The 26,447-nt window shown below is 34.8% G+C and overlaps 1 protein-coding gene across 1 annotated transcript in view; it reads right to left on the reverse strand.

Annotated features, from left to right (window-relative positions):
• LOC129226232 (transmembrane protein 68-like) overlaps positions 1–19,125 on the reverse strand; it is a 69,296-nt gene extending 50,171 nt beyond the window's left edge. Inside the window, exon 1 of the mRNA XM_054860834.1 lies at positions 19,094–19,125. The gene's annotated coding sequence lies outside the window, so the exon portion shown is untranslated. The remainder of the gene's footprint in view (positions 1–19,093) is intronic.
• Positions 19,126–26,447: the final 7,322 nt, after the last annotated feature.

Consider the following 26,447-nt stretch of genomic DNA (forward strand, 5'->3'; position numbering starts at 1 on the left):
TATATGCATATGGTTGATACTATGTTACTTTTTATACGGTCTGTTAGGTCTGGAAATTGGGAATTACACATTTCTTCATTGGAAGCTTTCGTTCCCTGTTTCTTTGCTTTGAATTTAACAAGTAATGCAAGTATGATATCATGGTACCTGACTGATATGAAGCATCAAAAGCAAAGCATCCAAATCTTTGGAATCGATTCATGGGAGGTAATTGGTGTATTAAAACATCTTCTGTACCGTTTTGTACTTTAGGGTCAGATGAAGCTTTAAAGCAGGAGAATATGAGAATGAAAGTAATTGGTGGATTAGAAGAATGTGGCTGTAGAAAAAGTAGGCAGTAGCATCGAAGATATTTTGCCGAACCCCATGAAATACTCAAATATAACGAAGCAAATGAACAGAAAATCTTACAGCGTTGCAGTTCTTGATGGAATGGCAGATCTAACAATCAATGAAGAAATCAGAGCAAGTGAAAACATATAATGATTAGCTGCAGAATTTAATAAGATCAAGGAAAATTTTTAAATTGTGATGAAACACACGTAGTGCTTGACACATATATTAAAAACTCACAAAAATTGCCATACGGAAAAAAGGAATGAGTACATTAAAACCCATTGAATTTAAAATACAGTAAAACCTGTAAAGTTGACTACCTTTGTAAGTTGACCACCTGTCTAAGTTGACCGCTTTTGTCAGGAATGGAATTAGTCCTATCTTACATAATAAGGGAAAACCTCTGTAACTTGCCCACCTCTCTATCTTGACCACCTGTCTATCTTGACCACTAATATACACCTGCTTTGGTTTGGAGCATTGTAAAAAATCCTTTCTAAATTGACCACTAGGCAAAAGCATTAGATTGTATTAAAAGTTTCATCAGTTATGCCTCAAATAAGTAACCAGACATTTTAGAAAAACCTATGAATATTTATGTTTCCATCGAAAAACATTGGGCTAATGTTAAGGGCCAGAAAATGAGCCAAACTTCAATAAGGATTTATTTTGTTAGGTAAAAAAAAATAGGTAACCATGGTTACAAATGTACAAGAAAATATCAAATGAAGAATTTGAGTCACTTTTGACTTGTTATGAATTTTTAGGAATTGCTAATATCAAGTAAGTAGTTTTTCATAAGCAATGAGGCATTTTTTTTTTATCAATTCACAGAAATTTTAAATTTGTATGATACTTTATGCGTCGTTCTGGTAAATAATCTCTAAAAATATTTAAACAAAATTTTTTTTCTTATTGTTTTAAAGTAATGTTAAACAATGAAAGTGAGTTTAAAGTATTCTAATTAGTTAAAAAATAAATGCATGGGACAAGAAATGACAAAAAAAAAGTTCTCATTACTACCCTCTATAAGTTGACCACCTGTCTAAGTTGACCACCAAAGTACTGCACCGCAAGTGGTCAACTTACACAGGTTTGTCTGTATTAAAAATGTACAGATGAAGAACGTTCTTCAAAAATAAAGGATAATTTGACAGCTTATCTGGATGAATACAGCTTTAATATACGCATGCAGCATTGAAAATGACCTAATCGTTAGCTGGACAAATGAAGCTAAATCATCATTGAAAGGAGATGTGACTGCACATCAAAACAGTCACGAAGAGGCAGATGTTAAAATTCTGTTTTCACTTCAGAATTTTAACATCTTCAGTTCAAAATTCTTCACTCTCTTCATGCTTCTGGAGAAAGGGCAACCAGTATTCATATATGCATATTCCCCTGGCACCGATGTGTTTTTACTAGCACTGTTCTGGTTAAAATCATTTCACCGTCCATGCACATTATTGACTGGTGTAGGTAGCAATTAAAGAATGATAGATCTCACCAACATCATGATCGCATTAGGAACAGATTAAACGAGAGGAATATTAGGACTCTATGCTTTTTACATCACTATTTTCTTTTCCATTTTCGCTACAAAATTCCCTTCAAATTTCATTAAAAGGATTTATTTTTCCCTCTTCTAATTTTAACAATTTATGCACGCAAACTCTCACAATGTATTTTGAACTGACACTATTTCGTAACTCTCCTAAATCATATGTATAAAAAAAACAGTTTTAGAACTTTCTAAATTTTTTCAGCCATTGAAATTAGCGAATTAACATAAGAAATTACGTAGGAAGTAAACCATTTTCTTTTTTGTTCACATGAGAAACCACAACTGGAAAAACACTGCAAGTCAACAACCTGTTACTTCCCCAAGGTTGATCATATTTGTTTCAGATTTACCTGGAACAAAATTTGATTAAAAAAAGAAAGACCTTGTCGGGAAACTTCCTTTCATTTCAGACGAAGCGGTAGACCTTGATACAAAGCTGATGCACTGTAAAGATGCGATGAAGTGAAACCTTGATTTTTCCACAAATGATTTTTCTAGAGATTTTTCAGAACTTGACCATCAACATAATAAAGTTAAAGCTAAGAGGACTAAATTTAGTGTGAATTTATAATATGGAATTTTAATCAGTCATTTTCAAGAAGTAAAGCATAGGATAACACTTGCAGTCGGATTAGTTTTTGGACATTCTGAAAAACTTAATTTTAACACCAAAACCAAAATAGTGTCTACAATCTCTCTTTCTCTCTCTCTCGCTCTATATATATGTGTCTACACACACAGACACACACAGACACACACACACACACACACACACACACACACATATATATATATATATATATATATATATATATATATATATATATAGCATACTTTCAAGAACTAAACCCTTGCACAATCGAGCTGATGTGTGCATCACATGACTTCCTTTTACTCCAATTTAATGTCATTTCCCCATTATTGGCAATTTTAATGTGATTCAATTGTTTACTCTCTAAATATCATCAACAGTGGCCAAATTGAAACCAAATTTAAAAAGAAAAAAAATCGCCAAATTTGTCGCCAAGTTGGTGACAAAACTTGGCGACCAATACAGTGGCGATATATCGCCAAGTGTTCGACAAATTATAACACAACTTGAGTTTACATCGAAATTAACAATGATTTCCCCCAAAAAAGGGGCAAAAGACCCCCTTAGGAACATCCGAATGCAACCAAAAGGAAGGTGCACAACTAGACCCCACTAGGAGTCTACGTACCAAATTTCAACTTTCTTGGACATACCGTTTTTGAATTATGCGAGATACATACACACATACGCACATACATACGTACATACGGACGTCACGAGAAAATTCGTTGCAATTAACTCGGGGGTCGTCAAAATGGATATTTCGGGTGTCTGTACGTTCCTAGGCACATAACCACGTGCGATCGGGTCGGAAAAAAAAACTCAACATTCATTCGCGGGTGAGAAAAAGGGAAATTAAGGCCGATTTCTGAGTGAAATTTTTTTCGCGAATACAATATTTCCTTTTTTGTAAAAGGAAGTAAAAAACAACCTCCTGCAAATACCAAAACCAGATCCGTAGCATTAGAAGCTCATGATTGAAATGGTAAAAACTATAGTGTATCTCAAAATCCTTAAGGCAACTCATTAACCTCTTTATTTGTTGTAATGATAACATAGCCGAAAATAAAGAAAGAAAAAGTCTCCAAAGCGTGACAATCAAAATTATAGGGTTAATGTTTCGTTTCGAGAAGGTAATATCAGTTGTTATAAGATGTCCTAGAGCATAATAGTTACCTATTTAAGTAAGACAGAAAAATGTGTCCGATTATTACCTAAGAAATTAACTTTTTGTTTGCTTTATGACCGGCATTGTTAATGAAACGTGTATCTCAAAGTAATGCTGCTTCTTAGAGCAAAAATATGCACACTTTGACTGGTTAGAGGTTAAGTCGGGGAATGTGGGGCTAAGTGAAATGGAAAAATATTTATCCTACTTTTAGCGCCACATATTTGATAATATTTTAATTATGTAGTAACACATGTGTTCTATTCTGGACAGGGAAGAGTTATCTATGAAAATCAGAATGTACGATGCTAAAAAAATTATCAAAAATTGATACTCATATTGAAATATTTTGTTATACGTAAAAATTATTTTTGTTATTTAAAATGATATAGTTCTGATTATTAACATTTTAAATATTAATTGAGACCAAATAATATTCAATACAGTATTTATTTTTTCAACATTAAGCGTATTTGCATTTTAAATGCTTTGTACAATCAGTCAAGTGCATACAGGGCAAAGGGAAATGGTTCATTTCGTTTGCTTATTCAATCCTTCATTAAACCCCTAACGTATTCATTTATTAATTAATTCATTTACATTCCTTCTTTTAATAGTTCCCTTATTTATTCTTCCATTTATACCCTTTTTTTTTATTCATTCACTACTTTGTTCAATTATTTTTCTCATATATTAATAAATTTATTTATTTTTATTAATTTCCTTTTCACTTTCTTTTCATCTATTCATTATTTTTTTATTTACTCATTCATTTGATCAAAAATATTTTTCATACTTGAATCAAGGATATTTAAGGCGAGGGATGTTTCGTTTTTCACTTTGCTCCTTGAAAAAAAAAAGGTAAATTTTCCACTTTTTTTTAAAGGTACATATTTACTGTTAAACAAAAAATAGAGCTGCATATGTAGAAGTGTATTGATGTTGGGATAAAACTTTTTTTGAGATAAGGATCAGAATAAAAAAGGAACTACAGCAGACCATCGTTTTACGCGGGTTTATTTTACGCGGTTTCGATTACAGTGAAACTTGTGTATGTTGACCACTCGCGGTGCACTACTTTAGTGGTCAACTTAAACAGGTGGTCAACTTACAAAGGTTGATTTATATGATAAAGGCTAATTCCGTGTCTGAAAAAAGCGGTCAACTTAGACATGTGGTCAACTTACAAGAGTGGTCAACTTCACAGGTTTTACTGTATTAAAATATAAGATTTGACACCTTTATTTTATTTTACGAGGGTGAGTTTCGGTTTTACGCATATGCGGCAATACAAACAGATAAAATTTTCCGCTCATTCAAAATCCAAACTCCCAAAGATTTCAGATCACACGTAATAAACTGCATTTTGGAGTGCTAATAATCGAGCTTGGGCCACTGGAAACATTTTATTCAATTGGCTCCAGAGCTCTCTCCAGAAGTAAAGAAGTAACTCAGCAGAACTAAAGGAGTCCAGGAGTAAACTCACACAGTTCAGAACTCACTGGAAGAAGATCTTTTAGGAGGGACGAAGGAGGACAAAAGCAACGAGGATACCGATATCGATGACACAGAACCGAAAACGTTAACATTGAAAATTTTGAGCCATTCCTTGACAACAGAAATGTTCCTTCTGATTTGTTAGTGAAGGAAGATTCTATCATGGAAATGATCATGGATGCGTTAATACACTGCAAAGAACTACAGAGAAAAATTCTTCACTGCCAAAAGACTATCATAGCCAGCTCCTTTTCATGAACACTAAATTAATTTGTGTTTTCTTTATACATCTTGAGCATAAAAGTCGATATAAGTACACATTAACCTTATACAATTAGTCATCACCAGAATGAAGTATTTTTTTATCTACGGAACCTAACCCCTATTTTAACACTAATATTGTCTTTATTTACGCAATTTCGATTTACGCGGCATTTCCGAGGAACGTAACCCCCCCCCCCCCGTAAAACAAGGGTCTACTGTATGCTAAAATCTAAAGGAGATTTTTGAATTATTTTTAATTTTTAATTTTTTTAAAAATTTTCTTCATTCTTTGCAAGACTTCATAAAAACTCCGCATTTGCAAAATATTTACTACGCAACTTATACTGACAGCCTGATTCCGATACCAAAACACTTCATTTTCACTCTCAAGGTGCTGTGACTTGCAGCTTATTATTGTATTACATCTTATATCACATCCAACCTTCTAATTTCCATTCTGAATGATCCAGAAGGACGAAATGATGCAGCTCGCTCTTAATAATACTGATAAGAAAGCTAACTATGCTAATGTAACCGAAAGTTGATATTCATCGTGTTTCCTCGTGTGAGCAAAAACACCTTACCTTTACTTGCAAGGCAGAAGGACAAAGGAAAAAGAACAATTTTTTTCTTACTGTTCGAAGCAGTTAGAGGCGATTCCAGAAAAAACTTCCTCGTCACACAGGCGAGGAGATTAATTTTATTTCCTCGTGGTATTCCAAATGGAACTGTCGGAAACAATCGTTTATAGTTCTACGTATGAAAGTTGCTTGGTTCCCGCTTTAAATTTCGCATTTTACAACTTTCGGAGCCTCGAACGATAGATAATTCTTTACTTTTAAATCATAATTTAAAATATTGAACATGATGATTCAATAGCTGGAATTTTCTTTTTTCTTGTTTGGTTTGGATTTGGAGCAGGAGCAGCTGTTAATTATTGTAACCAATCGGAAGATACAGTACAACCTCAATATCTCAAATCTCTCCGGACAGGGAAAAATTTCGAGATATCGAGTTTTTGAGTTATCAAGGTTTTTAAAAAATTACACTAGAAACTCTCACAATTACACAAATGTACGCTATATGCATTTATATATGTACTATGAGACCACTTTGAATTACGATTAATAAAGTAGTCTTCAGTATTTTACTAGATTTGAAATTTTATAATTGTCCAAAGTGCAAAGGAAGAGATTTTGAAATGAACAACAATTTCAACTTGGTTTTTTATCTAAAAATTTAAAAATTCTTATCTTCAACTAGTAGCTCCCCACATTCAAAAACTTTTCAGCAGTCATTTTGTAGGAGTTAAAAAAGCAGAATGATGAAAATGAGGAACGCATTTTCTGTTTTCACTTGAAAACTGACTGGCGAAAAATCAACCCCCTTTCCTCAAAATGGACAACATGTTCGAGAGAAATGCACAAAGATTCTAAACTCTGGAGAAAACACAGCACCCCTTTCATACCAACACTCCCCTATTATCTTGCTTCAATCCCCTAATCACAAAGTTTCCAAGAAGAGAGATGAAAACTGGTCCCTGGAACTGATTTTACTACAAAAATTGCCAAAGAAAAAAGATAACTGAAACTTGCTTCTGTGCAAAAATTTCGACATATCAAGGGTTTCGAAAAATAAATTTCGAGATAACTGTGGAAAATACATAGGGGTTTTTATATAAAATGCAGGGGAAAAATATTTTTTCGAGACATCAAGCGTTTCGAGATAAGGAGGTTCGAGATATCAAGGTTCGACTGTATTAAATTCTTCTCTTAGTGCAGGAGTTCCCAAAGTGAGTGTCGCGACACCCTGGGGTGTTGCAGGGAGAGGCGGAAAAGGGGGGGGGGAAAACATGGCTTCAATATATTCATATGTAAAAATAGTGATTGCCAGGGTGCTGCACAGTGGGTCCAAAACACCAAAAAGCGCTTTAAAAATGTTTTCAAACCTCTTATCGCTTGTTTGATACACAGGAATGTTATTAGGGAGTTTTTTCGATTTGTTTGGGCTTAGGGTCCAATGTTTGCAGGTTTACGCAGCTAAGTCTTTTTTAGGGTCTTTCTACAGACCATTGATGACTAATTAATATTAATTTCAAAGAGGACATAAGAGAACCTTTTTTTATAGAGTGTTTTGAAAAAATAACCTTGTATTCCCAAGTTTTCGGTGCTGATCAAAACCGATTTTCGGGTTTGAGAATTCAATTATTCATTTTTTTCATCCTAATACTATTGTTGAATACCAAGAGAAATTAAATATACCCGCCTTTAATAGGAAATATATATATATATATATATATATATATATATATATATATATATATATAGACTGCTTAAATGCATTTTTTTTTAAATTCTCGCGCTCATGGTTCTTTAACTTTCTAAAGACTCCCTTTAGCTTTGTAGTGGACAAAGAGCTCTAAAATTCCAGTTCTGATTGCCTAAGACGTATGCCTGTGCAAATTTATTAACCCTCAATTAGTTGAATATAGGAAAAAAAATCTATTTATAAGCGCTTTTTGGTGTTTTCACCCCACTGTGTGCAGTGAGTTTATAATTATTCGGTGTCTCCCCAGTTTCTCCGACACGATCCCCCCCCCCCCCCCCCCCCCCGCCTGATTTTCAGTTTCAATCATGACTTTTGATACATTAAAGGAGGGAGAAATTTTGAAATGTTTCAAAACTGAGGATAAGCCAATTACTTCAAATGGTGCCGTGAATCGAAGAAGTTTGAGAACCAATGTATCAAAGCAGACAAAGCGTTTGAGCGCACTGTACTGTATTTGTGCTAATAGTCATCCAGATCTCTGTCGTAATAATAACATCAGAAACTTTTCAGATTCCGAGCGGGGAAAGAGAATGGGCGCCTAGCGATAAGCGAGGGGGCCATCCTTCGAGAGACATTCTTTGTTATTTTTTCCAAAAAACGTTTTCAAATAACACATTTTCCACATTTGTTCAAAGAAATATTTAAAAATACTCATGAATGTTTACAGCATCGATTTAGGCAGGAGAAGGAAAGGAATGCAAGTGCCAAAATTTAAATTTAATAGAAGGAGAAACTCTCATTTGTTTGAGGGTAAGCGATTAGCTCAGGTAAGAGCAGCATAAATATAGCATGATTTAAAAAAAATTCAAGTCTACACAGGGCCTGAACTTTAAACTCGTTTCACTCACTACTTCAAAATGCCTACTTAACATTCTTTTGCTTCAAACTGCATCAATGGGGTTGTTTTTGAAAATTTAAAAGAATTTTTTCCTGAAAGAGCATGCTTTAAAACATAGGATTTAACCATTTTTTAAATAATTTGATAAAATTTAATATTTTTTAACAGTTATTTTAATCGCTTCTTTATTTTTTACGCTTCTGCACATGACACCACAAGTGATGAAATGCCATTCACTGATGTTATAAGCGCACAGAGCAAATTATCACAACCTAACAACGCCGTTGACAGCAAAGTGTAAACATTTAGCACGGCAATGGAATATCGCGCCAAAGTACAACACTTGTGTCGTCGTAAAGACCACGACTATTTCCAATGTCGGACATTAAAAAAAATTGAATAAAAAATAACTGTTGGGAAAATAAAAGTTTTTTCTATCTCCATGTTATTATTATTATTATTATTATTATTATTATTGCTTATTCTATCAGTTTCAGGGACTAAAAGTAATACTTTTGGCTGAAGGAAACAACCCCATTGTTTAAATCATATTACAAATAATTTAATTCATTTATTTTTTGAGATACAAAAACCGCATTTTAATTTATTGAATGAAAAATAAATAATACTAGCGCAGGGGTTATATGCAAATGCATACGTGCATAGCAATTGTATCTTTTATCCTCTTATGATATCAATGCTTATAAATGCATAAAAACGGAGGATTATTATTATTTTTTAATAAATGCATATTACTGTAGTTTTTACGCGCTTTAAGATTTTTTTTTTTTTACTTTAAGTAATTCTGTAGGAGTTGAAGAGATATTTTCAATTTTACAAATGAAATTAAATGAAAAAAAAAATCGCTAAAAAAGAAAACTTTCAAGACCATATTGTAGTTTGATACAATAAAAGTAATTGGTGGGGTCATCGCTTTTCTGCCTAAATAATTGCTTTACTAGATATAGATATATAAACGCCTCAGTCGCAAAATGAAAAAATAGAGCTGCTATTTGTTTTCAGAAGCAACAATCTTTTCAGGTGTTTTTTTTAAAAGTGTTTATATTTTTAGCTATTAATCCATATTTTAGAAACTTTTAGTGCACTTATACATGCATATTTTCATGATTTTTTAGTGCACATGGGTCATTGATTACTCATAAATATAATAATAATAAAAACTTGTTTACGGAAATGAAAAAAAAGAAAAACTTTTAGTGTTTGAAAACAGAGGACAACTTAATGTCAAAGAAGTCATTTTGTTAATTGCGCAAAGAATGAGCAAGTTCAATGATTATTGTGAATCTAATATTAAGCTTCTTATTTAGATAACGGCTTAAATTTTAGTTATCTTTTTAACTCAAATTTGTGTTGAAAATAGTGTAGTATTAATATATTTCCAAATTAGTAAATTTGAGAATATATTGATAATTTATAGTTTTAGTAGACTGTCTAAAATTGATGTATTCCCCCTCCATCATTTATTCTCAACTCAGAAATAATGACATAGATGAGGTCTATCACAGAGGTGAAGAATTTTCCAATAGGCCTAATGGATACATTTTTCAGAACTAAGAAATTTTTTCTTCGTTGCTACAGTCTGCACATGTAAAGCATGTGAAAACATGCGCACTTCTTTTTTTACTATAATTTAAATCCCTGAAATTCAATTTCATGAAGGTGAGAATTTCAAATAACCACACTTGGTTTTTAAAACAAAATGTATCTTCTTGTTTTTCAACAAAAGTCTTACAACTTCTTTACGGCTAAAAATAAACAAGGGGCTGCCTTGTATCATGGGAAATAAAATGTGATGTCATTATACTGAAATCTGTTAGGCATTTTGTGTGTAACGGAAGTGAGAATTTATTGTGTGACATAATTCATTACCCTGCTAAAACAAACTAAAACACAATATTAAAAAATTAAATGTGCTTTAAACAATTAGTATTTGTGACACTTGTGAAAGAAATATTAAACAAGCTGATGTGTGCCTCACATGACTTCCTTTTGCTTCAATTTAATGTCTTTTTCCAATTATTGGTAATTTTAATGTGATTCAATAATTTACTCTCTAAATATCACCAACATTGGCAAAATTGAAACCAGATTTAAAAAGCACGCCAAATTTGTCGCCAAATTTGGCGACAAAACTTGGCGACCAAAAGACTGGCGATATATCGCCAAGTGTCCGCCAAATTGTAACACCACTTGAGTTTATAACGAAATTAAAAATGATTTCCCTCCCAAAAAGGGGCGAAAGACCTCCTTAGAAACACCCAAATGCAACCAAAGGTGTACAACTCGACCCCACTAGGAGTCTACGTACCAAATTTCAACTTTCTAGGACATACCATTCTTGAGTTATGCGACATACATACGCACATCCGCACATACGTACATACAGACGTCACGAGAACACCAGTTGTAACTAACTCAGGAATCGTCAAAATGAATATTTCGCTTGTCTGTACGTTCTTAGGCACTTATCCACGTGTGGTCGAGTCGAAAAAAAAAAAAAAAAAAAAAAACTCAACATTGATTCGGGGGTGAGCAAAATGGAAATTAAGGTCGATTTTTGAGTGAAATTTTTTTCGCGAATACAATACTTCCTTTTTTGTAAAAGAAAGTAATAAATAAACATATAGTTTTAATTAAACAAGTTATTAAGCAATATAAACAGTCATAGCAGGTTTTTGACATGCCACGGAGGTGAGAATTCACGGGCTGTGAATCAAAAATATATTAAAATAAAAACTTTTGTTGAAAAACTGTTTGCGGTATAAATAGATATATTTTTGTTGAAATTAAAAAACTTTATTAAATGAACAGTTCCTTAAAGTTTTTACTGTAAATGGCGAGTGCCCGAGAAGTTAACACTTTTTGAAGACTGACCCATATAATTCGGGCTCTAGTAATCCATAGTGTATGCATACTATTTTCATCGTGGTTTGCGACATGTTACATTGTTTTTCTTCAAGCTGTTCACTTTCAAGCTTCAAAATTTTTTTGAAATTATTCGCTACACGTAGTTTTTAGACTGTTCGGATGCTTCATGGTCACTCACAGGACATATCATTAAAAACCTTATGTCAATGCAATATACTTCATAATATGAACAGAATAACGATAATGATTTTTAAACCGGAGTCACTCAAGGCTGACATCTGTTTTAAAAACAATTAATATTGCAAGCTACCCAGTTTTATTTATTGGGTCATTACTTACAAGTCTACCTTTGAACATGGGCGAGTATTTGAATTTCGACTTTTACTCAGGGGCGGACTGGCCCGCCGACCCATCGGCCCGTGCGCCTCCACCTATGCGCCCTCAAGCCTGAACACCTTTTTTATTTAAAAAAGTTCTTTTTTTTAATTTGTTTATTTCTTTAAATATTTTTGGGGCCAATTTCCTTTTTTTTTCGCTCACAAATCTATGCGACTTCCCTTTGCTTTTTTCTTCTTTTGTTTTATCCCGTAAACTTTTGTACCATCGTTTTTTTTTCCTTTTTTCTTTTCTTTTCTTTTTTAATTTTTTTTAATTGCACTTTTTTTTTCTTTTTGCACTTTCTCTCTCTCTCTCTCTTTTTTTGCGACCTTTGAAGGCCAAGGTTGACGCCATCTTGTAGGACCCACTCCGCCCCTGGTTTCACTTCACATTTTGTCACATGACTTTTTTTCATAAACATATTCTTACAAAATACGTGATGTCATAAGTCTTGTTATTCCTTAACCTCTTCCTGTTACAAACTGTCACAATTTCACAAACCCCCTCCCTCCTCAAAGCGTGATATCATTTATAGACACCCCTCATTTAAAAAAGTTCCGGAAGGGGGGGGGGGCTTACTATCGGAGATAGGTAGCGGAGCAAAGAGGTTTTGCCAGGGAGCACGAAAACGTTTTGCTCTCCAGTCTCCACTACCTCAATATTTTTCGTTTCTCAATTTGAAAACGCTTTAAAATTACCAAAATATTTTTTTTTCCCGATAATGTGATAAATTCAAGGTTTGATGGTTGTCACGAGAGGCCATGGGTGAACTGGGAAGTCAAGTGGTTTGGACACTGGACCCATTGTTTTGGTGTCCCCTTACATTCCCGCGATTTTGAGGATAGAACCGTAAGCAAAGCTTAATTTCAAATTTTTCGAGGAAGAAGGGGCAAATACTTTCAACACACACACGTATATATATATATATATATATATATATATATATATATATATATATATATATATATATATATATATATATATATATTTATATATATATATTCTTTATTAAAAAATACACACTCGCCAATGTAAATTTTATTTTACTTTTCAAAATAAAAACAGTAATTGCTTTCCCCTCTGCCCTCCCTTAAGTACGCTCCGATATTTAAGGACTGCTCATGGACCCCACATTCATTACCGGGCCTCCTTGCCAGATACCTCCGCTGGCCCCTTTCCAGTTTTGTCAAAATATATGTCAATTAGTTTTAATAACCTTTTTTCCCCCTCTTTTCTCCGACTGTGACCCATTGCTGTGTCCCTCCACCTCTTCCACGTGGAGACCATGCTCCTATCAAAAGATCCTCCCTACTTATTTATTGTTCTTCGTAAATTTTTTTTTTTTTTCTGTCTCTTTCTCTCTACCTCTTGATAGCACAGAACTGTAGGAAATAGGACCACGCTTACAATTCTCAATATAATTTATTTGTTATTTCTGTACCTCGGAGGCAGACTAAGTCGAAAATTGCCATCTTCAAGTTATTACTGCATTGTACGTATTATGTTGTTTCCCATTGAGCCATAACAACGTAATTCTATAAAATTAATCCCTTCATATTTACCAGTGTTTTCAGAGTGTAAGTGGAAACCTGTGCATGAGCCAGATAAATGTTTTTACGCTCGCCTGAAAAGTTGACTAACGTTAGTCTGGCATTGAGGAATAGATTTTAAATTTAACAAAAATACAAGTATGTTCTTCTTTTTTTGTTTTCGTCGAGTAGATGCATCAATTCAAAGATCGAGTGATTTAACTCATATTCACCACTTCGTGGGCCATCGTTTCCTTTCCCTTGCAAGTTAAAGACAGAACCAATTTACGGGGGGAAAAGAAGAAGAACAATCTAACAGATTTCTAATATTAGAAATAAATTTACAATTTAGCGGAAGTTACTCAGTTACTACTTTCCGGGTTCAGACGTCACCGGCAGTGAGAACAAACGCAAGTATTCCTATCACAACAAATTGCTTTTTCCTCTTAGGGGCCATTCATTAATTACATAAGGATCCCGAGGGGGAGGAGAGTTGGAAAAATCTCCACATACCCTTAGTTTTGGTGGGGGGGGGGGGGGGGCGTCCAAACCCATTTTTACGTAATATTTTCCAAGTCGATATTTTACATTAGAAATCGCGCGGCCAGACATTTGACAAGGATTACATGGAAGGTAAAAAACGTATTAGGATGAGCTGTTTTTTATTTGTTCTACAAAGAATGAATAGTGTGAAATATAATAAAAAAATCATGCGTGGCAAGTTTTATTTTTAACTAGTGGCACCCGCACGGCTTTGCCTGTAGTTGAAAATTAAAAGGTCATTCGGTTCGCCTGTATATTTACAAATAATGGATGACGAATTTATCGCCAATTGGCTATGTTCATTCGCTCTCCCATTCCACGTCATCATAATTTCGTAATTTACTCGTCCATTTTATGATAATTTTGCTCCGAAAAATGTGTTTAAAATTGAAATAGAAAAAGAACAAAATCGAATTTTCGGAAAATCGCTTCGAGGTGCACACCCCCATGCTACAAACTAACTTTGTGCAAAATGTCATGAAAATCGGCCGGACGGTCTAGACGCTATGCGCGTCACAGAGATCCAGACATCCTACAGACATCCTCCAGACAGAGAGACTCTGAGCTTTATTATTAGTAACTAGTGGTACCCACACGACTTTGCCCGTAACAGAAAAGTTAAAAGGTCTTTTGGTTCGCCTGTATATTTACAAATAATGTGGGGTGAACTTTCTCGCCAATACCCATGTTACGCATCCACGTTATGATAATTTCGTATCTCGCCAACTGGCTTGTGCCTATGTTACGGTTCCATGTTATGATAATTTCGTAATTTACTCGTCCATCTTATGATAATTTTGTTCCTAAAATTGGAATAGAAAAAGAACCACATCAAATTTTCGAAAAATCGCTTCGAGGTGCACACCCCCATGCTACAAACTAACTCTGTGCCAAATTTCATGAAAATCGGCCGAACGGTCTAAGCGCTATGCGCGTCGCAGAGATCCTGACAGACAGATATCATGACAGACAGAGATCTGGACAGAAAGACTTTCAGGTTTATTATTAGTAAAGAAGATTAGTATCGCACTATATACAAAAAAAAAAAAAAAAAAAAAATGTTGAAGGAACAGTCAGTCCAGATTCCAACTTTTTAGTAAATATTTTTTTACATAAAAAGTTTAATTTATAATAGTGAATTTAATTTCGATTCCAGTGATGATTTGAGAAAAATGGAATCTTACGTAAGAAAATCTTACCCTTACATAGGAGGAGAGGGTGTCAAAAATTGGCAAAATCATCCTTACGTAATTAATGAATGGCACCTTACAACTCCTAAGAAAGTATAGAAAATGCACAAGCTTGTAACTCGATCCATAACGTTTCAACTCTAACTGGCACTTTTAGTTAAGTAATTTATTTCTATTGTCAGTTCCAAAAGGGGAAATGGCTCGCCTTCAGGAGAAAAACGGCTTCATTATTTTTGATAGCATTTTATTCGATTGCCTTTTGTATTTAAATAATACTCATTTTAAATCTAATTATAGTGGGAGACAAAAAAATAAATCATATTTGGAGAAACTTCATTTATCTCTCCTCCCCCACGATCCTCTTTAAAAGAAAATACAGTTTTATGATTATGTTTTCTTTTGAGAAATAAGAACCAGCTTTGATCAATATAGTGAAATAAATAATGATTTTGACTATGCATTTACGTCATAGTTTCATATTACTTATTTTTTTAACGCAAAAAAAGTACTTAATTAAACAATACTTAATTTCAGTGGCGGCGATTGGGAGGGGGCCACCCCCCTTTTATGGTTTATTTATTTATTTTTTTCCCAATTTAGAAACCAAAACTAGAAATTATTAAAAAAATAAAGCAGAACTGTCAAAAGTTTCAAAGTATAATTGTTTGTTTTACTTTGTATGTCTGTTTATGAAACATTATTTAGCACAAACAGTAACTTTTAGTTTATGTAGGTACTAGTGGTACCCGCACGGTTTTGCCCGTAATAGAAAAACTGAAAGGTCTCTTGGTTCGCCTGTATATTTACAAATAATGTATGGTGAATTTTCTCGCCAATTGGCTTGTAGCCTTGTTACGCTTCCACGTTATGATAATTTCGTATCTCGCCAATTGGCTTGTGCCCATGTTACGGTTCCACGTTATGATAATTTCGTAATTTACTCGTCCATCTTATGATAATTTTGTTCTTTAAAATTGGAATAGAAAAAGAACCACATCGAATTTTCGGAAAATCGCTTCGAGGTGCACACTCCATGCTACAAACTAACTCTGTGCCAAATTTCATGAAAATCGGCCGAACGGTCTAGGCACTATGCGCGTCACAGAGATCCTGACAGACAGAGGGACTTTCAGCTTTATTATTAGTAAAGATTCATTGTTTAGATATTAGTAAATCAATTGTTTTACTTAAACGAGCCATACTTGTTGAATGAAATGACTGCCGAGTGTTTGTGATATCTCTAAATACTTTGGGATATAATGCAAGTTTAATTCATGTCTAAGTGTTTCTTCGGGGAAAGTTACCTGTGTACAAAATTCATCAAAATCTTAATGAAAACGTGAGTTAAGCTGTTAAATTTACATCAATTACCACTCATCTGCTCTCAAAACCAGCCCTAGCAAAATTTTGTACTTTTGCCCTTTTTACTTTCTTCTATATCTAATATATAGAAGAAAGTATTGGATTCGTGCAAATTTTCGAATTTCGAATTTCGACGGATTTGAACGTTTTGAGGTGTGCGGAGTGCATTTCAACCATTTTTGGAAAATGTCTGTCTGTCTGTGTGTATGTGTGTGTCCGTGTGTGTGTCACGTCTGCGTGTGACCAGTTTTTTGTGGCCGCTCTACAGCAAAAACTACCGCATGAAATCGAACGAAATTCGGTACACATATGTGCCGCTATGTGAACTTGTGCCCATTGGTTTTTGGCGCGAATTCCTCCAAGGGGGGTGGAGCAATAGGAAGTTTTTTGAGTTATAAGTGCCTGCTATTCCCCAGCAAGTAACGGTGGAATCAAACAAAATTTGGTCCATATGTTGCCCCTAACAGGTACAGGTGCTGATTAAATTTTGGTGTCAATAGCTAAAACGGGGGTTGAGCTGTAGAACATTTTTTGTTGTCAATTGTGACTGATGTATCTCAAGAAATAATGAACGGAATCGAACAAAAATTTATCGACAAGTAGCCCCTAGAGGGTATAATAGCAGATTTTATTTTGGTGTCAAAAGCTGAAAACGGGGGTAGCGCAATCGAATGTTCTTTTTTTTCATTGTGAGTGCCATATCTCAAGAAGTAATGCTACGTTCTGGATGAAATTTGGAATAAATGTGAATCTATTTGTAAATAGGCGTTGTTTCAATTTTGGCGCCAATCGCTCCATGAGGGCTGATTTTTTTTTTTTTTTTTTTTTTGCGTAAATAAAAATAGCTTTATAAATGCAACAATAAGAAAGATAAATTGTAATACTGTCGTCTGCTTATTTCACGTGATTTTAATTTTTGGGAAATAATCGGAAATGTTATCGCAATGATTTAAAATTTTTAACTGTTGCCATCTTATGTTTGTTAACAAATAAAACATCTAATTAATTCAAAGAAGGCTTTTAAAATAACTTTCAAGTCGTTCTTTGCTTTGCTTTTGCGGGAATTCAGGAATTCGGACGGTCGTCAAGTTTTTGTGTGCATATTTTTTTTCGTTGCTGGGAATATTGCATTCTCTTCATTTTTTTTGCTACAGCTAAAAGTTCTTATGGCTTTCAGTTATCGCGTCTTTTCAGCTTTCGCATAGTTTAGCTTGGTGCGAACGAAAGTATCACAAAAGAGAACTATGACGACGTCTCCTGGATATTTTTCTTTTTGTGATTTAGTACTGTTTACCTCCCGGTACAGAATTAGTTTTAAATCTGAATTAGTTAAATAGTACTATACTAACTAACTAAATAAAACTACTGTAGGGCGCATTTTCTTTTTAATAAATTCATTATTTCTTGCACAAAAATACTCTGTAAAGAGTCTAAAAATGTCAGATTTCTGTTTCATTGCATGAATTTCATGAAGAACATAGACTCTGCATTTATACAATGCAATTAAATTTTTAAAGGCGTCCAGAAACCCTATTTAAATAATATTTTTTGGCTCAGTAAATGTATCTTCTGAGATACTTCCATTACTGAGCAACAGCAAATATTTTAATATTTTTCATGGAAATTTTCAAAATTTTATTGCATTGCGCAGAAGTCAAGTCCATGCTTTTCATAAAATTCATGGAATGAAATAGTTATCTAACATATCTGGACATGGGCGCCCATATGCGAAGTTGCAAGGGGGGGGGGGTTCAAATATTTTCCCCATGGTTTATCTGGATATTTTCCCCATGGAAACTGATTTCAGGACAGATTAGAGTCATTAAAATTTGACATTTTTAATAACTTATTCATTAATGGCAGGAGAAGAAATGTTTTTACATTTTTGCAAAGAAAAAAATGCTATAAGCAAGGAAGTTCTAACTTCAAAGGGGGGGGGGAGCTCAAGCCCCCCCCCCTTGCCCCCCTATATGGGCGCCCTTGTATCTGGAGCTTTTGTAGGCTGTATTGAGCAAGAACTGATATGTCTGTTACATGGAGATTGCCTTCAAAGGATCTGGGTGGCGTTGGGGTTATCATCAGGGGGTCAGGGCCCGACAAGTGCAATTATGCAAAAATGGGCAGAACAAACATGAAAACTGTCTCTTGATTAGAGAAAAGCTGCAGATTTATTTATCGGAATGAAAATAATTAACGAAATCAATCACCACTTAAACAATCATGCTTCTGTAAAAGAATATAATGCAGTATTCCAAACATTGTTTTTCCTGGTAGACAGTGGTGTTCCTATAGGGTATGCGTATACTCCATATATGCCGTATACTCTCAAATATTTTTTATAGACATATAACGTATACCCTCAAGTTTCAAAAATTTTCATATTATGACACATTATGTGTATAATCGCATACACATTTTGTGCGTAATGGATTACTGGTAGTATACCCTCAAAAAATAGATAGGCATATCACTGCTGGTAGAACATTATTTAACGTAAATCATCCAAAATAACGTTCTAAAACAAATTTTTAGTTACAACTGGGAATAAACACGCATGTAAAATATTTTGGACAAGCTGCTGCGTTTAAAAATTCAACTTTAATAATAAAACTCACCTTGAGGACTTTTGCTGGAAGAAAAGCTAAATGTGGAGTTGCTTGACCTCACAAACTTGGAAGAAGTGGAGCGAGCGACTATTCTCTGCGGCTTCTTCGATGCCACGACGATGAACGAAGAAAAACTTGATTTTCCCTCTTGTTTATGCACACCTGAATGATTATGTTGCTTTATTTCTCTTGTCAAGTTCATAACGATGGAAACCGCTCTCTTGCGCGCCATCTTTTGGGAGATAAGTGTTTCGTCTGAGAAAAAATTCCAGGTTTTTTTTAATTCTTATTTCTTAAAGAAACTTGAAAATATTCGATTAATTTTTAAAAAGAATTATATTTATGATTGAACTTTAATTAAGTTAATCATAGAGGATGTAGTTTAACGTTACAGGTTCCTATCCCCTCTCGAACAGTGGAACATCCCCCCCCAAATACCACAAAGAGGCACCCGAGAGCGAAAGCCGCCCAAAAATGGAAAAATCTCCCTGAAAACTACACTGGTGCAGTCGGTGACATGACCCCCCCCCCCCCCAGGCCCGTCATTTAGGAGAGTTCGGACCAGGAGGGGCAATCGATCAGCCCTCCCCCCCCACACCGACTTTGAGAAATTAATGTATTTACGCATGGGCGTTGTTTTGGTTGTTCTTCGGTATAAGTTCTTACGATGAGTACACAACCTTTGACCCCCCCCCCCCTCCCGTAAAACATCGAAATGACGCGGCTGAACTCTCCCCCTCCTCCCCAGGTGGTTATCCATGATGACGCAGTAAGTTGAACTGAATTAATAAAGTTTGAAGCATGAGGTCAGGGTCGTCACGGACCTAAATTTTTGGGTTGGCAATACTTAGTTGTTAATTTACCGAATAAAACTTCCGATTTTTCCGAATGTTAAAATAATAATAAATAACTAGATAAAACGCAAATGCATACAGACTAGAACAGACATTAGGTATCATCAAAAAGTAATTAAAAAAAAAATGCAATGTTGCAATACTAATTCCAAATTTTCAAAATGTCAGTCAAAATTTGCCGAATGAGAAAAAATTTTGCGCGATCATTTTTACCTCCCGTGACTTCCCATCGGAGCGTCCCTGCATGCTGTAGAAGGTAGATGAACACAGAAATACACCTCCAAAAACTATCCCCCCCCCCCCTGCAACTATTTCTTATGTGCAAAGGAAAATTAAACCTTTTTATTAACGCACACACACACAAATGCATGTGTACTTTTGTGTAATTATTTGTCTCAAATTAGCGAGATTAATCAGTTTCAAGCTCTGCTGATCTATGGAAAAATAAAATAGTAGTTCAAAAATATATAAAAATCCGCTTTTGTAGCAATTTGAAACTCAAAAGTAAAAAATAATTTTTGGATCTGAAGTACGTTCAGTAGCGAGAAGATGTCCCATAGCTAGTATAACTAAAAAAAAAAGTAATTTGAATTCTGAAATTTTTAATTCAAATCATGTTTTTCGCAATCCCGAGTTTCGGCAGGACCTTACTGATTGGAGTTGTTGCTTCTAGAAACGGCTCCTGTCCGTTTGTGTGTAGGCTAGGCTTGTGTGTGTGCGTAGACCTGCGTGCATGCGCGTAGGTGTGAGTGTATGTGTGTCAGTGTGTATATGTGTAAAGACGTGTGTGTGTGAGTGTGTATGGAGCGCGCTTGTGTGTAGGAAATGCACATCACCGGATTCCGGGGGATATTGGTACAACCGGAGCAGGCGCACCTGCAGAGATCGATGCTACAGAGGCCCCTGGTGCAAGCTGAAAAATGAACAAAACATGAAGGACGGTCAAATAAAAAAAATTAGCAATTGCGATTGCTCAAAAAAAAAAAAAAAAAAAAAAAAAAAAGAAAGAAAGAAAGAAAATTAATTTGAATTCTGACATTTTGAATTCAAATTATGTTTTTCACAATCACGAACTGCGACAGGACCCTACTCATTAGAGTTATTGTTTCTAGAAACGGCTCCTGTCCCCCCAAGCCTGCCCCTCCTCCTGGGCGGTTACGTGTGCATAGTTGTGTGTGTGTGAGTGGACCTGTGTGTATGCACGTAGGCGTGTGTGAGTGTATGTGTGTGAAGTCGTGTGTTTGTATGTGTGTGAGCGTGCGTGTGTGTAGGACATGGACGCCTCCGACCAGGAGAGGCGGATAGCTCAGGACCGGGGGACAGCCGCGCCTGCAGAGGCCGGTGGTGCTGGTGCCCCTGGTCCAAGGCCGTATCCAGAGGGAGGGCCTGACGGGCCCGGCCCCCTCCCCGAAACCCGAAATGTTTTGCACCGTAAAACAGAAGAAGGTTTTTTTTTCTCTTTTTTTAAATTCCTATTGTCAGAAAAGGAAAATAACAATTTTTTTTTTAATTCTTAGTTTTGCTACTATTCAAAATTTATAATATTTTGAAGAAATACAGAAAAAGCAGTTCTAGTTCTTATTAGCTGCAAGGCACACTTGAAATTTAGACCTTTAATTAGGACTTCCTGCTCTCTTTCCCAATTCAATTCAGGGCAGTCCAGGGTCAAGGCAGGCAGTCCCTTTGTCAGTTCGGTAGACTTTTCAAGTCTACCAAACTGACTTCTGTGCACTTCCTCCTCCAGAGGCTTGCACAGAAATTTTGGAGCTGTCACAAATGCTTTTTTTTGGGTCCCCTCCATATTGTTTACCCATATTTTCAACCCTAGGTTTAAAAATATTGGGCCCCATTTAAGCTCGGGCCCGGGCCAACAGGTGTCCCTTCTCCCCCTCTGTGCACGACCCTGCCCTCCTCCCCCTAAAACTCTTATAAAACTTACACTGTACTGATTTCGAGCCGGGGACTCCCCAAAGGCTGAGCCCCTAGTTTCCGATTAGGCGAGTATCTTGTTACCAAGATGTGCCAAAAATTCAGCTCCTTGATACATCCTGAGTAAAAAATGCAAAAATCACGATTCTCGCGTTTCTGTAGCATAATTTTCAAGATCATTTTTGTGACTGATATGTTTCTTGTCTTGCATTTATTTAATGCCGAATTCAGTATCATGGAAGTTCTTTTGTTATTGCTTGTTTTTTTCCCTTACTTCTACTGCATACTGTTAATACCTTAAAGTATGAGAAAAAAAATAACACTTACTCTACTCTCTTTCATTTTCTGCACTACTTGTGATTGAAAAAAAAAAGTTTGTTTCGAGAAATATTTCGTTGCATTTATTTTTAACTTAAAACGGGTGTGTCTTTCAAAGTTATAATCGTTTTGTAAGACTGTGCAATCAACTTCTGAAAAGTGTAAATAAAAAGCTACAAATAATTTCAACTGTTCGAGAGTCTTTGAAAATTATTTACGTTTTTGAAATTCCTTCAAAAGTTCTTCAATTTTGTATCTTATCAAGAAAATAAAGTATGAATTTTCCAAATGGCCAGAATATTACTCTTCCGTTCTTATTTTCTGAATGTCTAGACCATTTCTTTTAAACTGTTTTGTACAGTTTTCATACTGTAGGGCATTTAATGGGAAAAAAAATGGGGGTAGGGGGAGTGATCAGAAACAAACTTCACTAAAAGCCGATATGAGCAGATGGGGGGGTGCTTCTCTTTTCTCCTCCCTCGTTTTTCCTCTCTGTCCATTAAGTTCCATGATTTGTCGAGCTAGCAATTTTTATTTTGTTTGATCTTGATTTGCAAAAGAATGTATAACTTTTAAAAGACTTTGTTTGCCAATTTTTTTTTTTTTTTCATATTTTTGTAGTCTCAATTACCTAATATTAGGCCTCAAAATACAATTTTTTTTTTCAAAAATTTCTCGGGGGAAAAACCCCCGGACCCCCTGAAATTATGGATGTTCTACATCCGACTTAAGAGGGACACTCTCCTGTTATCCTTACCACTACAAAGGTGAATAAGAAAAATAATAAGAAATTAAAATAACAACAGTTCAAGCAGTGGTATCATTAAAAATCGAGACAAAAAGTCTTCTATGCTAACATTTTTATGCGTTTGGTGTGTCTATATATACTATATGTGTGTGTGTGTGTGTGTTAGGGCAATGTGCTAATCCGGACCCCTCCCGAAAAACATTTCTGGATACTGCCTTGCCCTGGTCCAAGCTGAAAAAGGAACCACAACATCAAGGACGGTCAAATAAAAGCAATAAGCAATCGTGATTGCTCAAAAAAAGCTTAAAATACCAGGAATAAAATAATTCGACAAACAATTACCTTAAATGTAAAAGAAAAAAGCGTGGGGTGCAGCTGCGCATACTTAGAAACGTGTATCATTTTGCAGAAGTGCAGGAGCTGTTTTAGATGAATATGGAATTGGCATGGGGGGGGGGGGTGCAGTTGTAATAGATCTTATTTTGGAGCCACCTGAAAATAAGCAACAGCGATTTTTTTGATAACCTTTCCATCTCACACGCTTTGATCGGCAAATTAACAAAAAAAAAAAAAAAAAAAAAATGAATACCAGATTTGTAGGTGGCGCAGTAAGCTATGTGGATCAGAAATTGCTTCAATGTCACTGTTTCAAACAGTTCAAAAAAAAAAGATGAAGATGGTGGAAAGCATATTTTGTTTAGCATAAAGAAAGCCCCTGATGCAAAATGTAAGGTAGTTGCAATAGGTCTTGCTGACAAAAATAAAGTGAACCTTTTGCGAAATGAAGCGGTTCAAAAAAAATGAAGTGAACTTCAGAAAATATAAACATGCGAAACAGCATACTTAGTTAAATATAGCACAAGAACAATAATCAGTTTATTTTAACTAACTTAAAAAAAAGTTCGTTCTTTTCTTTTAGAGCAGTTTAAATTTAGGTGGTGCTGCCATCTATACGCAAAACTGAAACACATTTACAAGGTTCATTTCGTAAAGAGGTTCTTCTCTGTTAGGTGTGTTTTCAATAGAGGGCTTCCATGAATGATGTCGCGCTTCAAAGGGTGGGAAAAATTGTGAAATTATGACAGTTTGTGACAAGGAAGAGGAAGGAGGTAACAAGAAGTGTGACATCACGCAATCTGCTTGTGCAGAACAGCATATGTGACAAGGTGGGGGGGGGGAGGAGGATAAGTGTGATACTTTGTGACACTGAAAGATGTGTGTCAAGTTTGTTGACATAAAGTATGACATCATTCATGGACATCCCCATAGAAGAGATAGTTAATTAAAGCGTTGATTCTTTTCATTTTCCTCTACAGTCTGATATACAGGGTGTTCCGTTTTAACCTGCAAGACTTTTATTTTCACAACCGTCAGTCCTAGATGTATTCTTCCAGTTGCAAATATGTTCAAAATATGGTGCTAATTTAAGGTATTAAAAGTCTAAAGTGAAAATAAAAATGAGTCAAAAAATACAAAATTTAACTTTTTATACGGATCCCAGGTCCCCTAAGTTATAGTTAGGGAAATAATCTCCATTAATATATGTACTCGTCGTGTTAATTCAGAAGCGAATTAAATATTGCGCTCTACGCTAATCGCATCAGTGAATGGCATTTCATCACTTGTGATGTCATGTGCAGAAGCGTAAAAAAATAAAATTGAATCTGCGCACCGATTAAAATACTTTTTTTTAAATATTAAACTTTGCCGAATTATTTAAAAAATGGTCAGATCCCGTGTTTTTAAACATGCTCTTTCAGAAAAAAGTTCTTTTAAAATTTCGGAAACGAACCCATTGTTCTTACGGGGGATTAAGTTCGTCGTTAGATTCGAGAATTTCCGCCCTCCCAAAAATTTAAGTTCGAGACGCTCCTGTTTGTGACTGGCACATAGTGGTTGTAAGGAAAACGGAGGTACTTACCAATCCCAGGAATGGGTTTATTTGTTCATTTTTACTTCCTTTTACAAAATGGGAAGTATTGTACTCGCGAAAAAATTTTCACTCAAAAATCGGCCTTAATTTCCATTTTGCTCACCCCCGAATGAATGTTGAGTCTCTTTTTTCGACCCGACCGCACGTGCATACATACCAAAGAACGTACAGACCCCCGAAATATCCATTTTGACGATTATCGAGTTAATTACAACGAGTTTTCTCGTGATGTCTGTATGTACGTATGTGCGTATATATGTATGTGTGTATGTCGCATAACTCAAGAACGGTATGTGCTAGAAAGTTGAAATTTGGTACGTAGATTCCTAGTAGGATTTAGTGGTGCACCTCCTCTTTTGGTTGCATTCGGATGTTCCAAAGGGCGTCTTTTACACCTTTTTGGGGAGAAATCATTGTTAATTTCAATGCAAAGTCAAGCGGTGTTATAATTTAGCAAGCTTTTGGTCGCCAAGTCTTGTCGCCAACCTAACGTCAAATTTGGCGGTTTTTTTTTTAAATTTGGTTTCATTTTGGCCACTATTGGCGATATTTAGAGAGTAAACCATTGAATCACATTAAAATTGCCAATATTGGAAAAATTAATCTGTATAAAACGTAACGAAAGCCTGGACAATTTATCTTCTTTTTTTTTTTTTTGTATCATTTATGTATATGGGTAGAAAAGAAGGTCATGTGATCCACACATCAGTTCGTTTTTTTTTTTTTTTTTCAAAATTTGAATGAAACGAGAATATGTTTATAATTTACTTTTAATTGTTTATTGATTATTATTATTATTATTATTATTATTATTTTTTTTTTTTGAATTGTAACTTTTTCATGAGAGGGCTCTGAAATTCTGATCTGCAACCTTTTTGTGCGACGGAAGCGACGAAGTTGTTATTAATTGTATTAAAAAACTAATTATAAAGTAAAATACTTTCGCTTTTTAATTGCTGCCAAAAAATAATGAAAAATAATAGTAATACCTAATAAATTCAGTTTTGTTGATAAATTTAACAAATTAATTTTATGGCTTGATTTAATGGCGATTCATTAAAGCTGTTGATTCAAATAACCACTGATTCAATTAACCGGCATCCACTTGGCTTTTGAGCATTTTAAACTTCTCAAATAATTCAGGCTTTCAAAGAGTTATTTGATTTATGTCATCAGTTTAAAAGCGTAATCCACATTGCTAAGTTCAGCTTTGAAATTTGTTTGTTAACTTATATTAACGAAATTAACATAATAATTACTGTTATTTTTCATTGTTTTTAGCAACAATTAACAGCAAATTATAAGTACTGTTTAGTTTTCTCGTTGTTTATAGTCTATTTTCTTCATTAAAATGTACAATTTTGTTTTGAATATGCCTAAGTCAGGCGCAGCAAGAACAAGAGCGTGGCATGAGAGAAAACGTGCGAGTGAAGTGATAGTTCAGAATGTAAAAAAAAAGTTTTCATTTTTATCGTGTGTCTTTACGATGCACTACTATTTTTTCTATTTTCTGTAAAAGTTTTTTAAAACATAAAAGAATAATAATTTTTTTAATTTATAATTTTTTCTGAGTAAAAATAC

Source organism: Uloborus diversus, chromosome 1 (genome assembly GCF_026930045.1).
Source record: "Uloborus diversus isolate 005 chromosome 1, Udiv.v.3.1, whole genome shotgun sequence".
NCBI lineage: Eukaryota > Metazoa > Arthropoda > Arachnida > Araneae > Uloboridae > Uloborus > Uloborus diversus.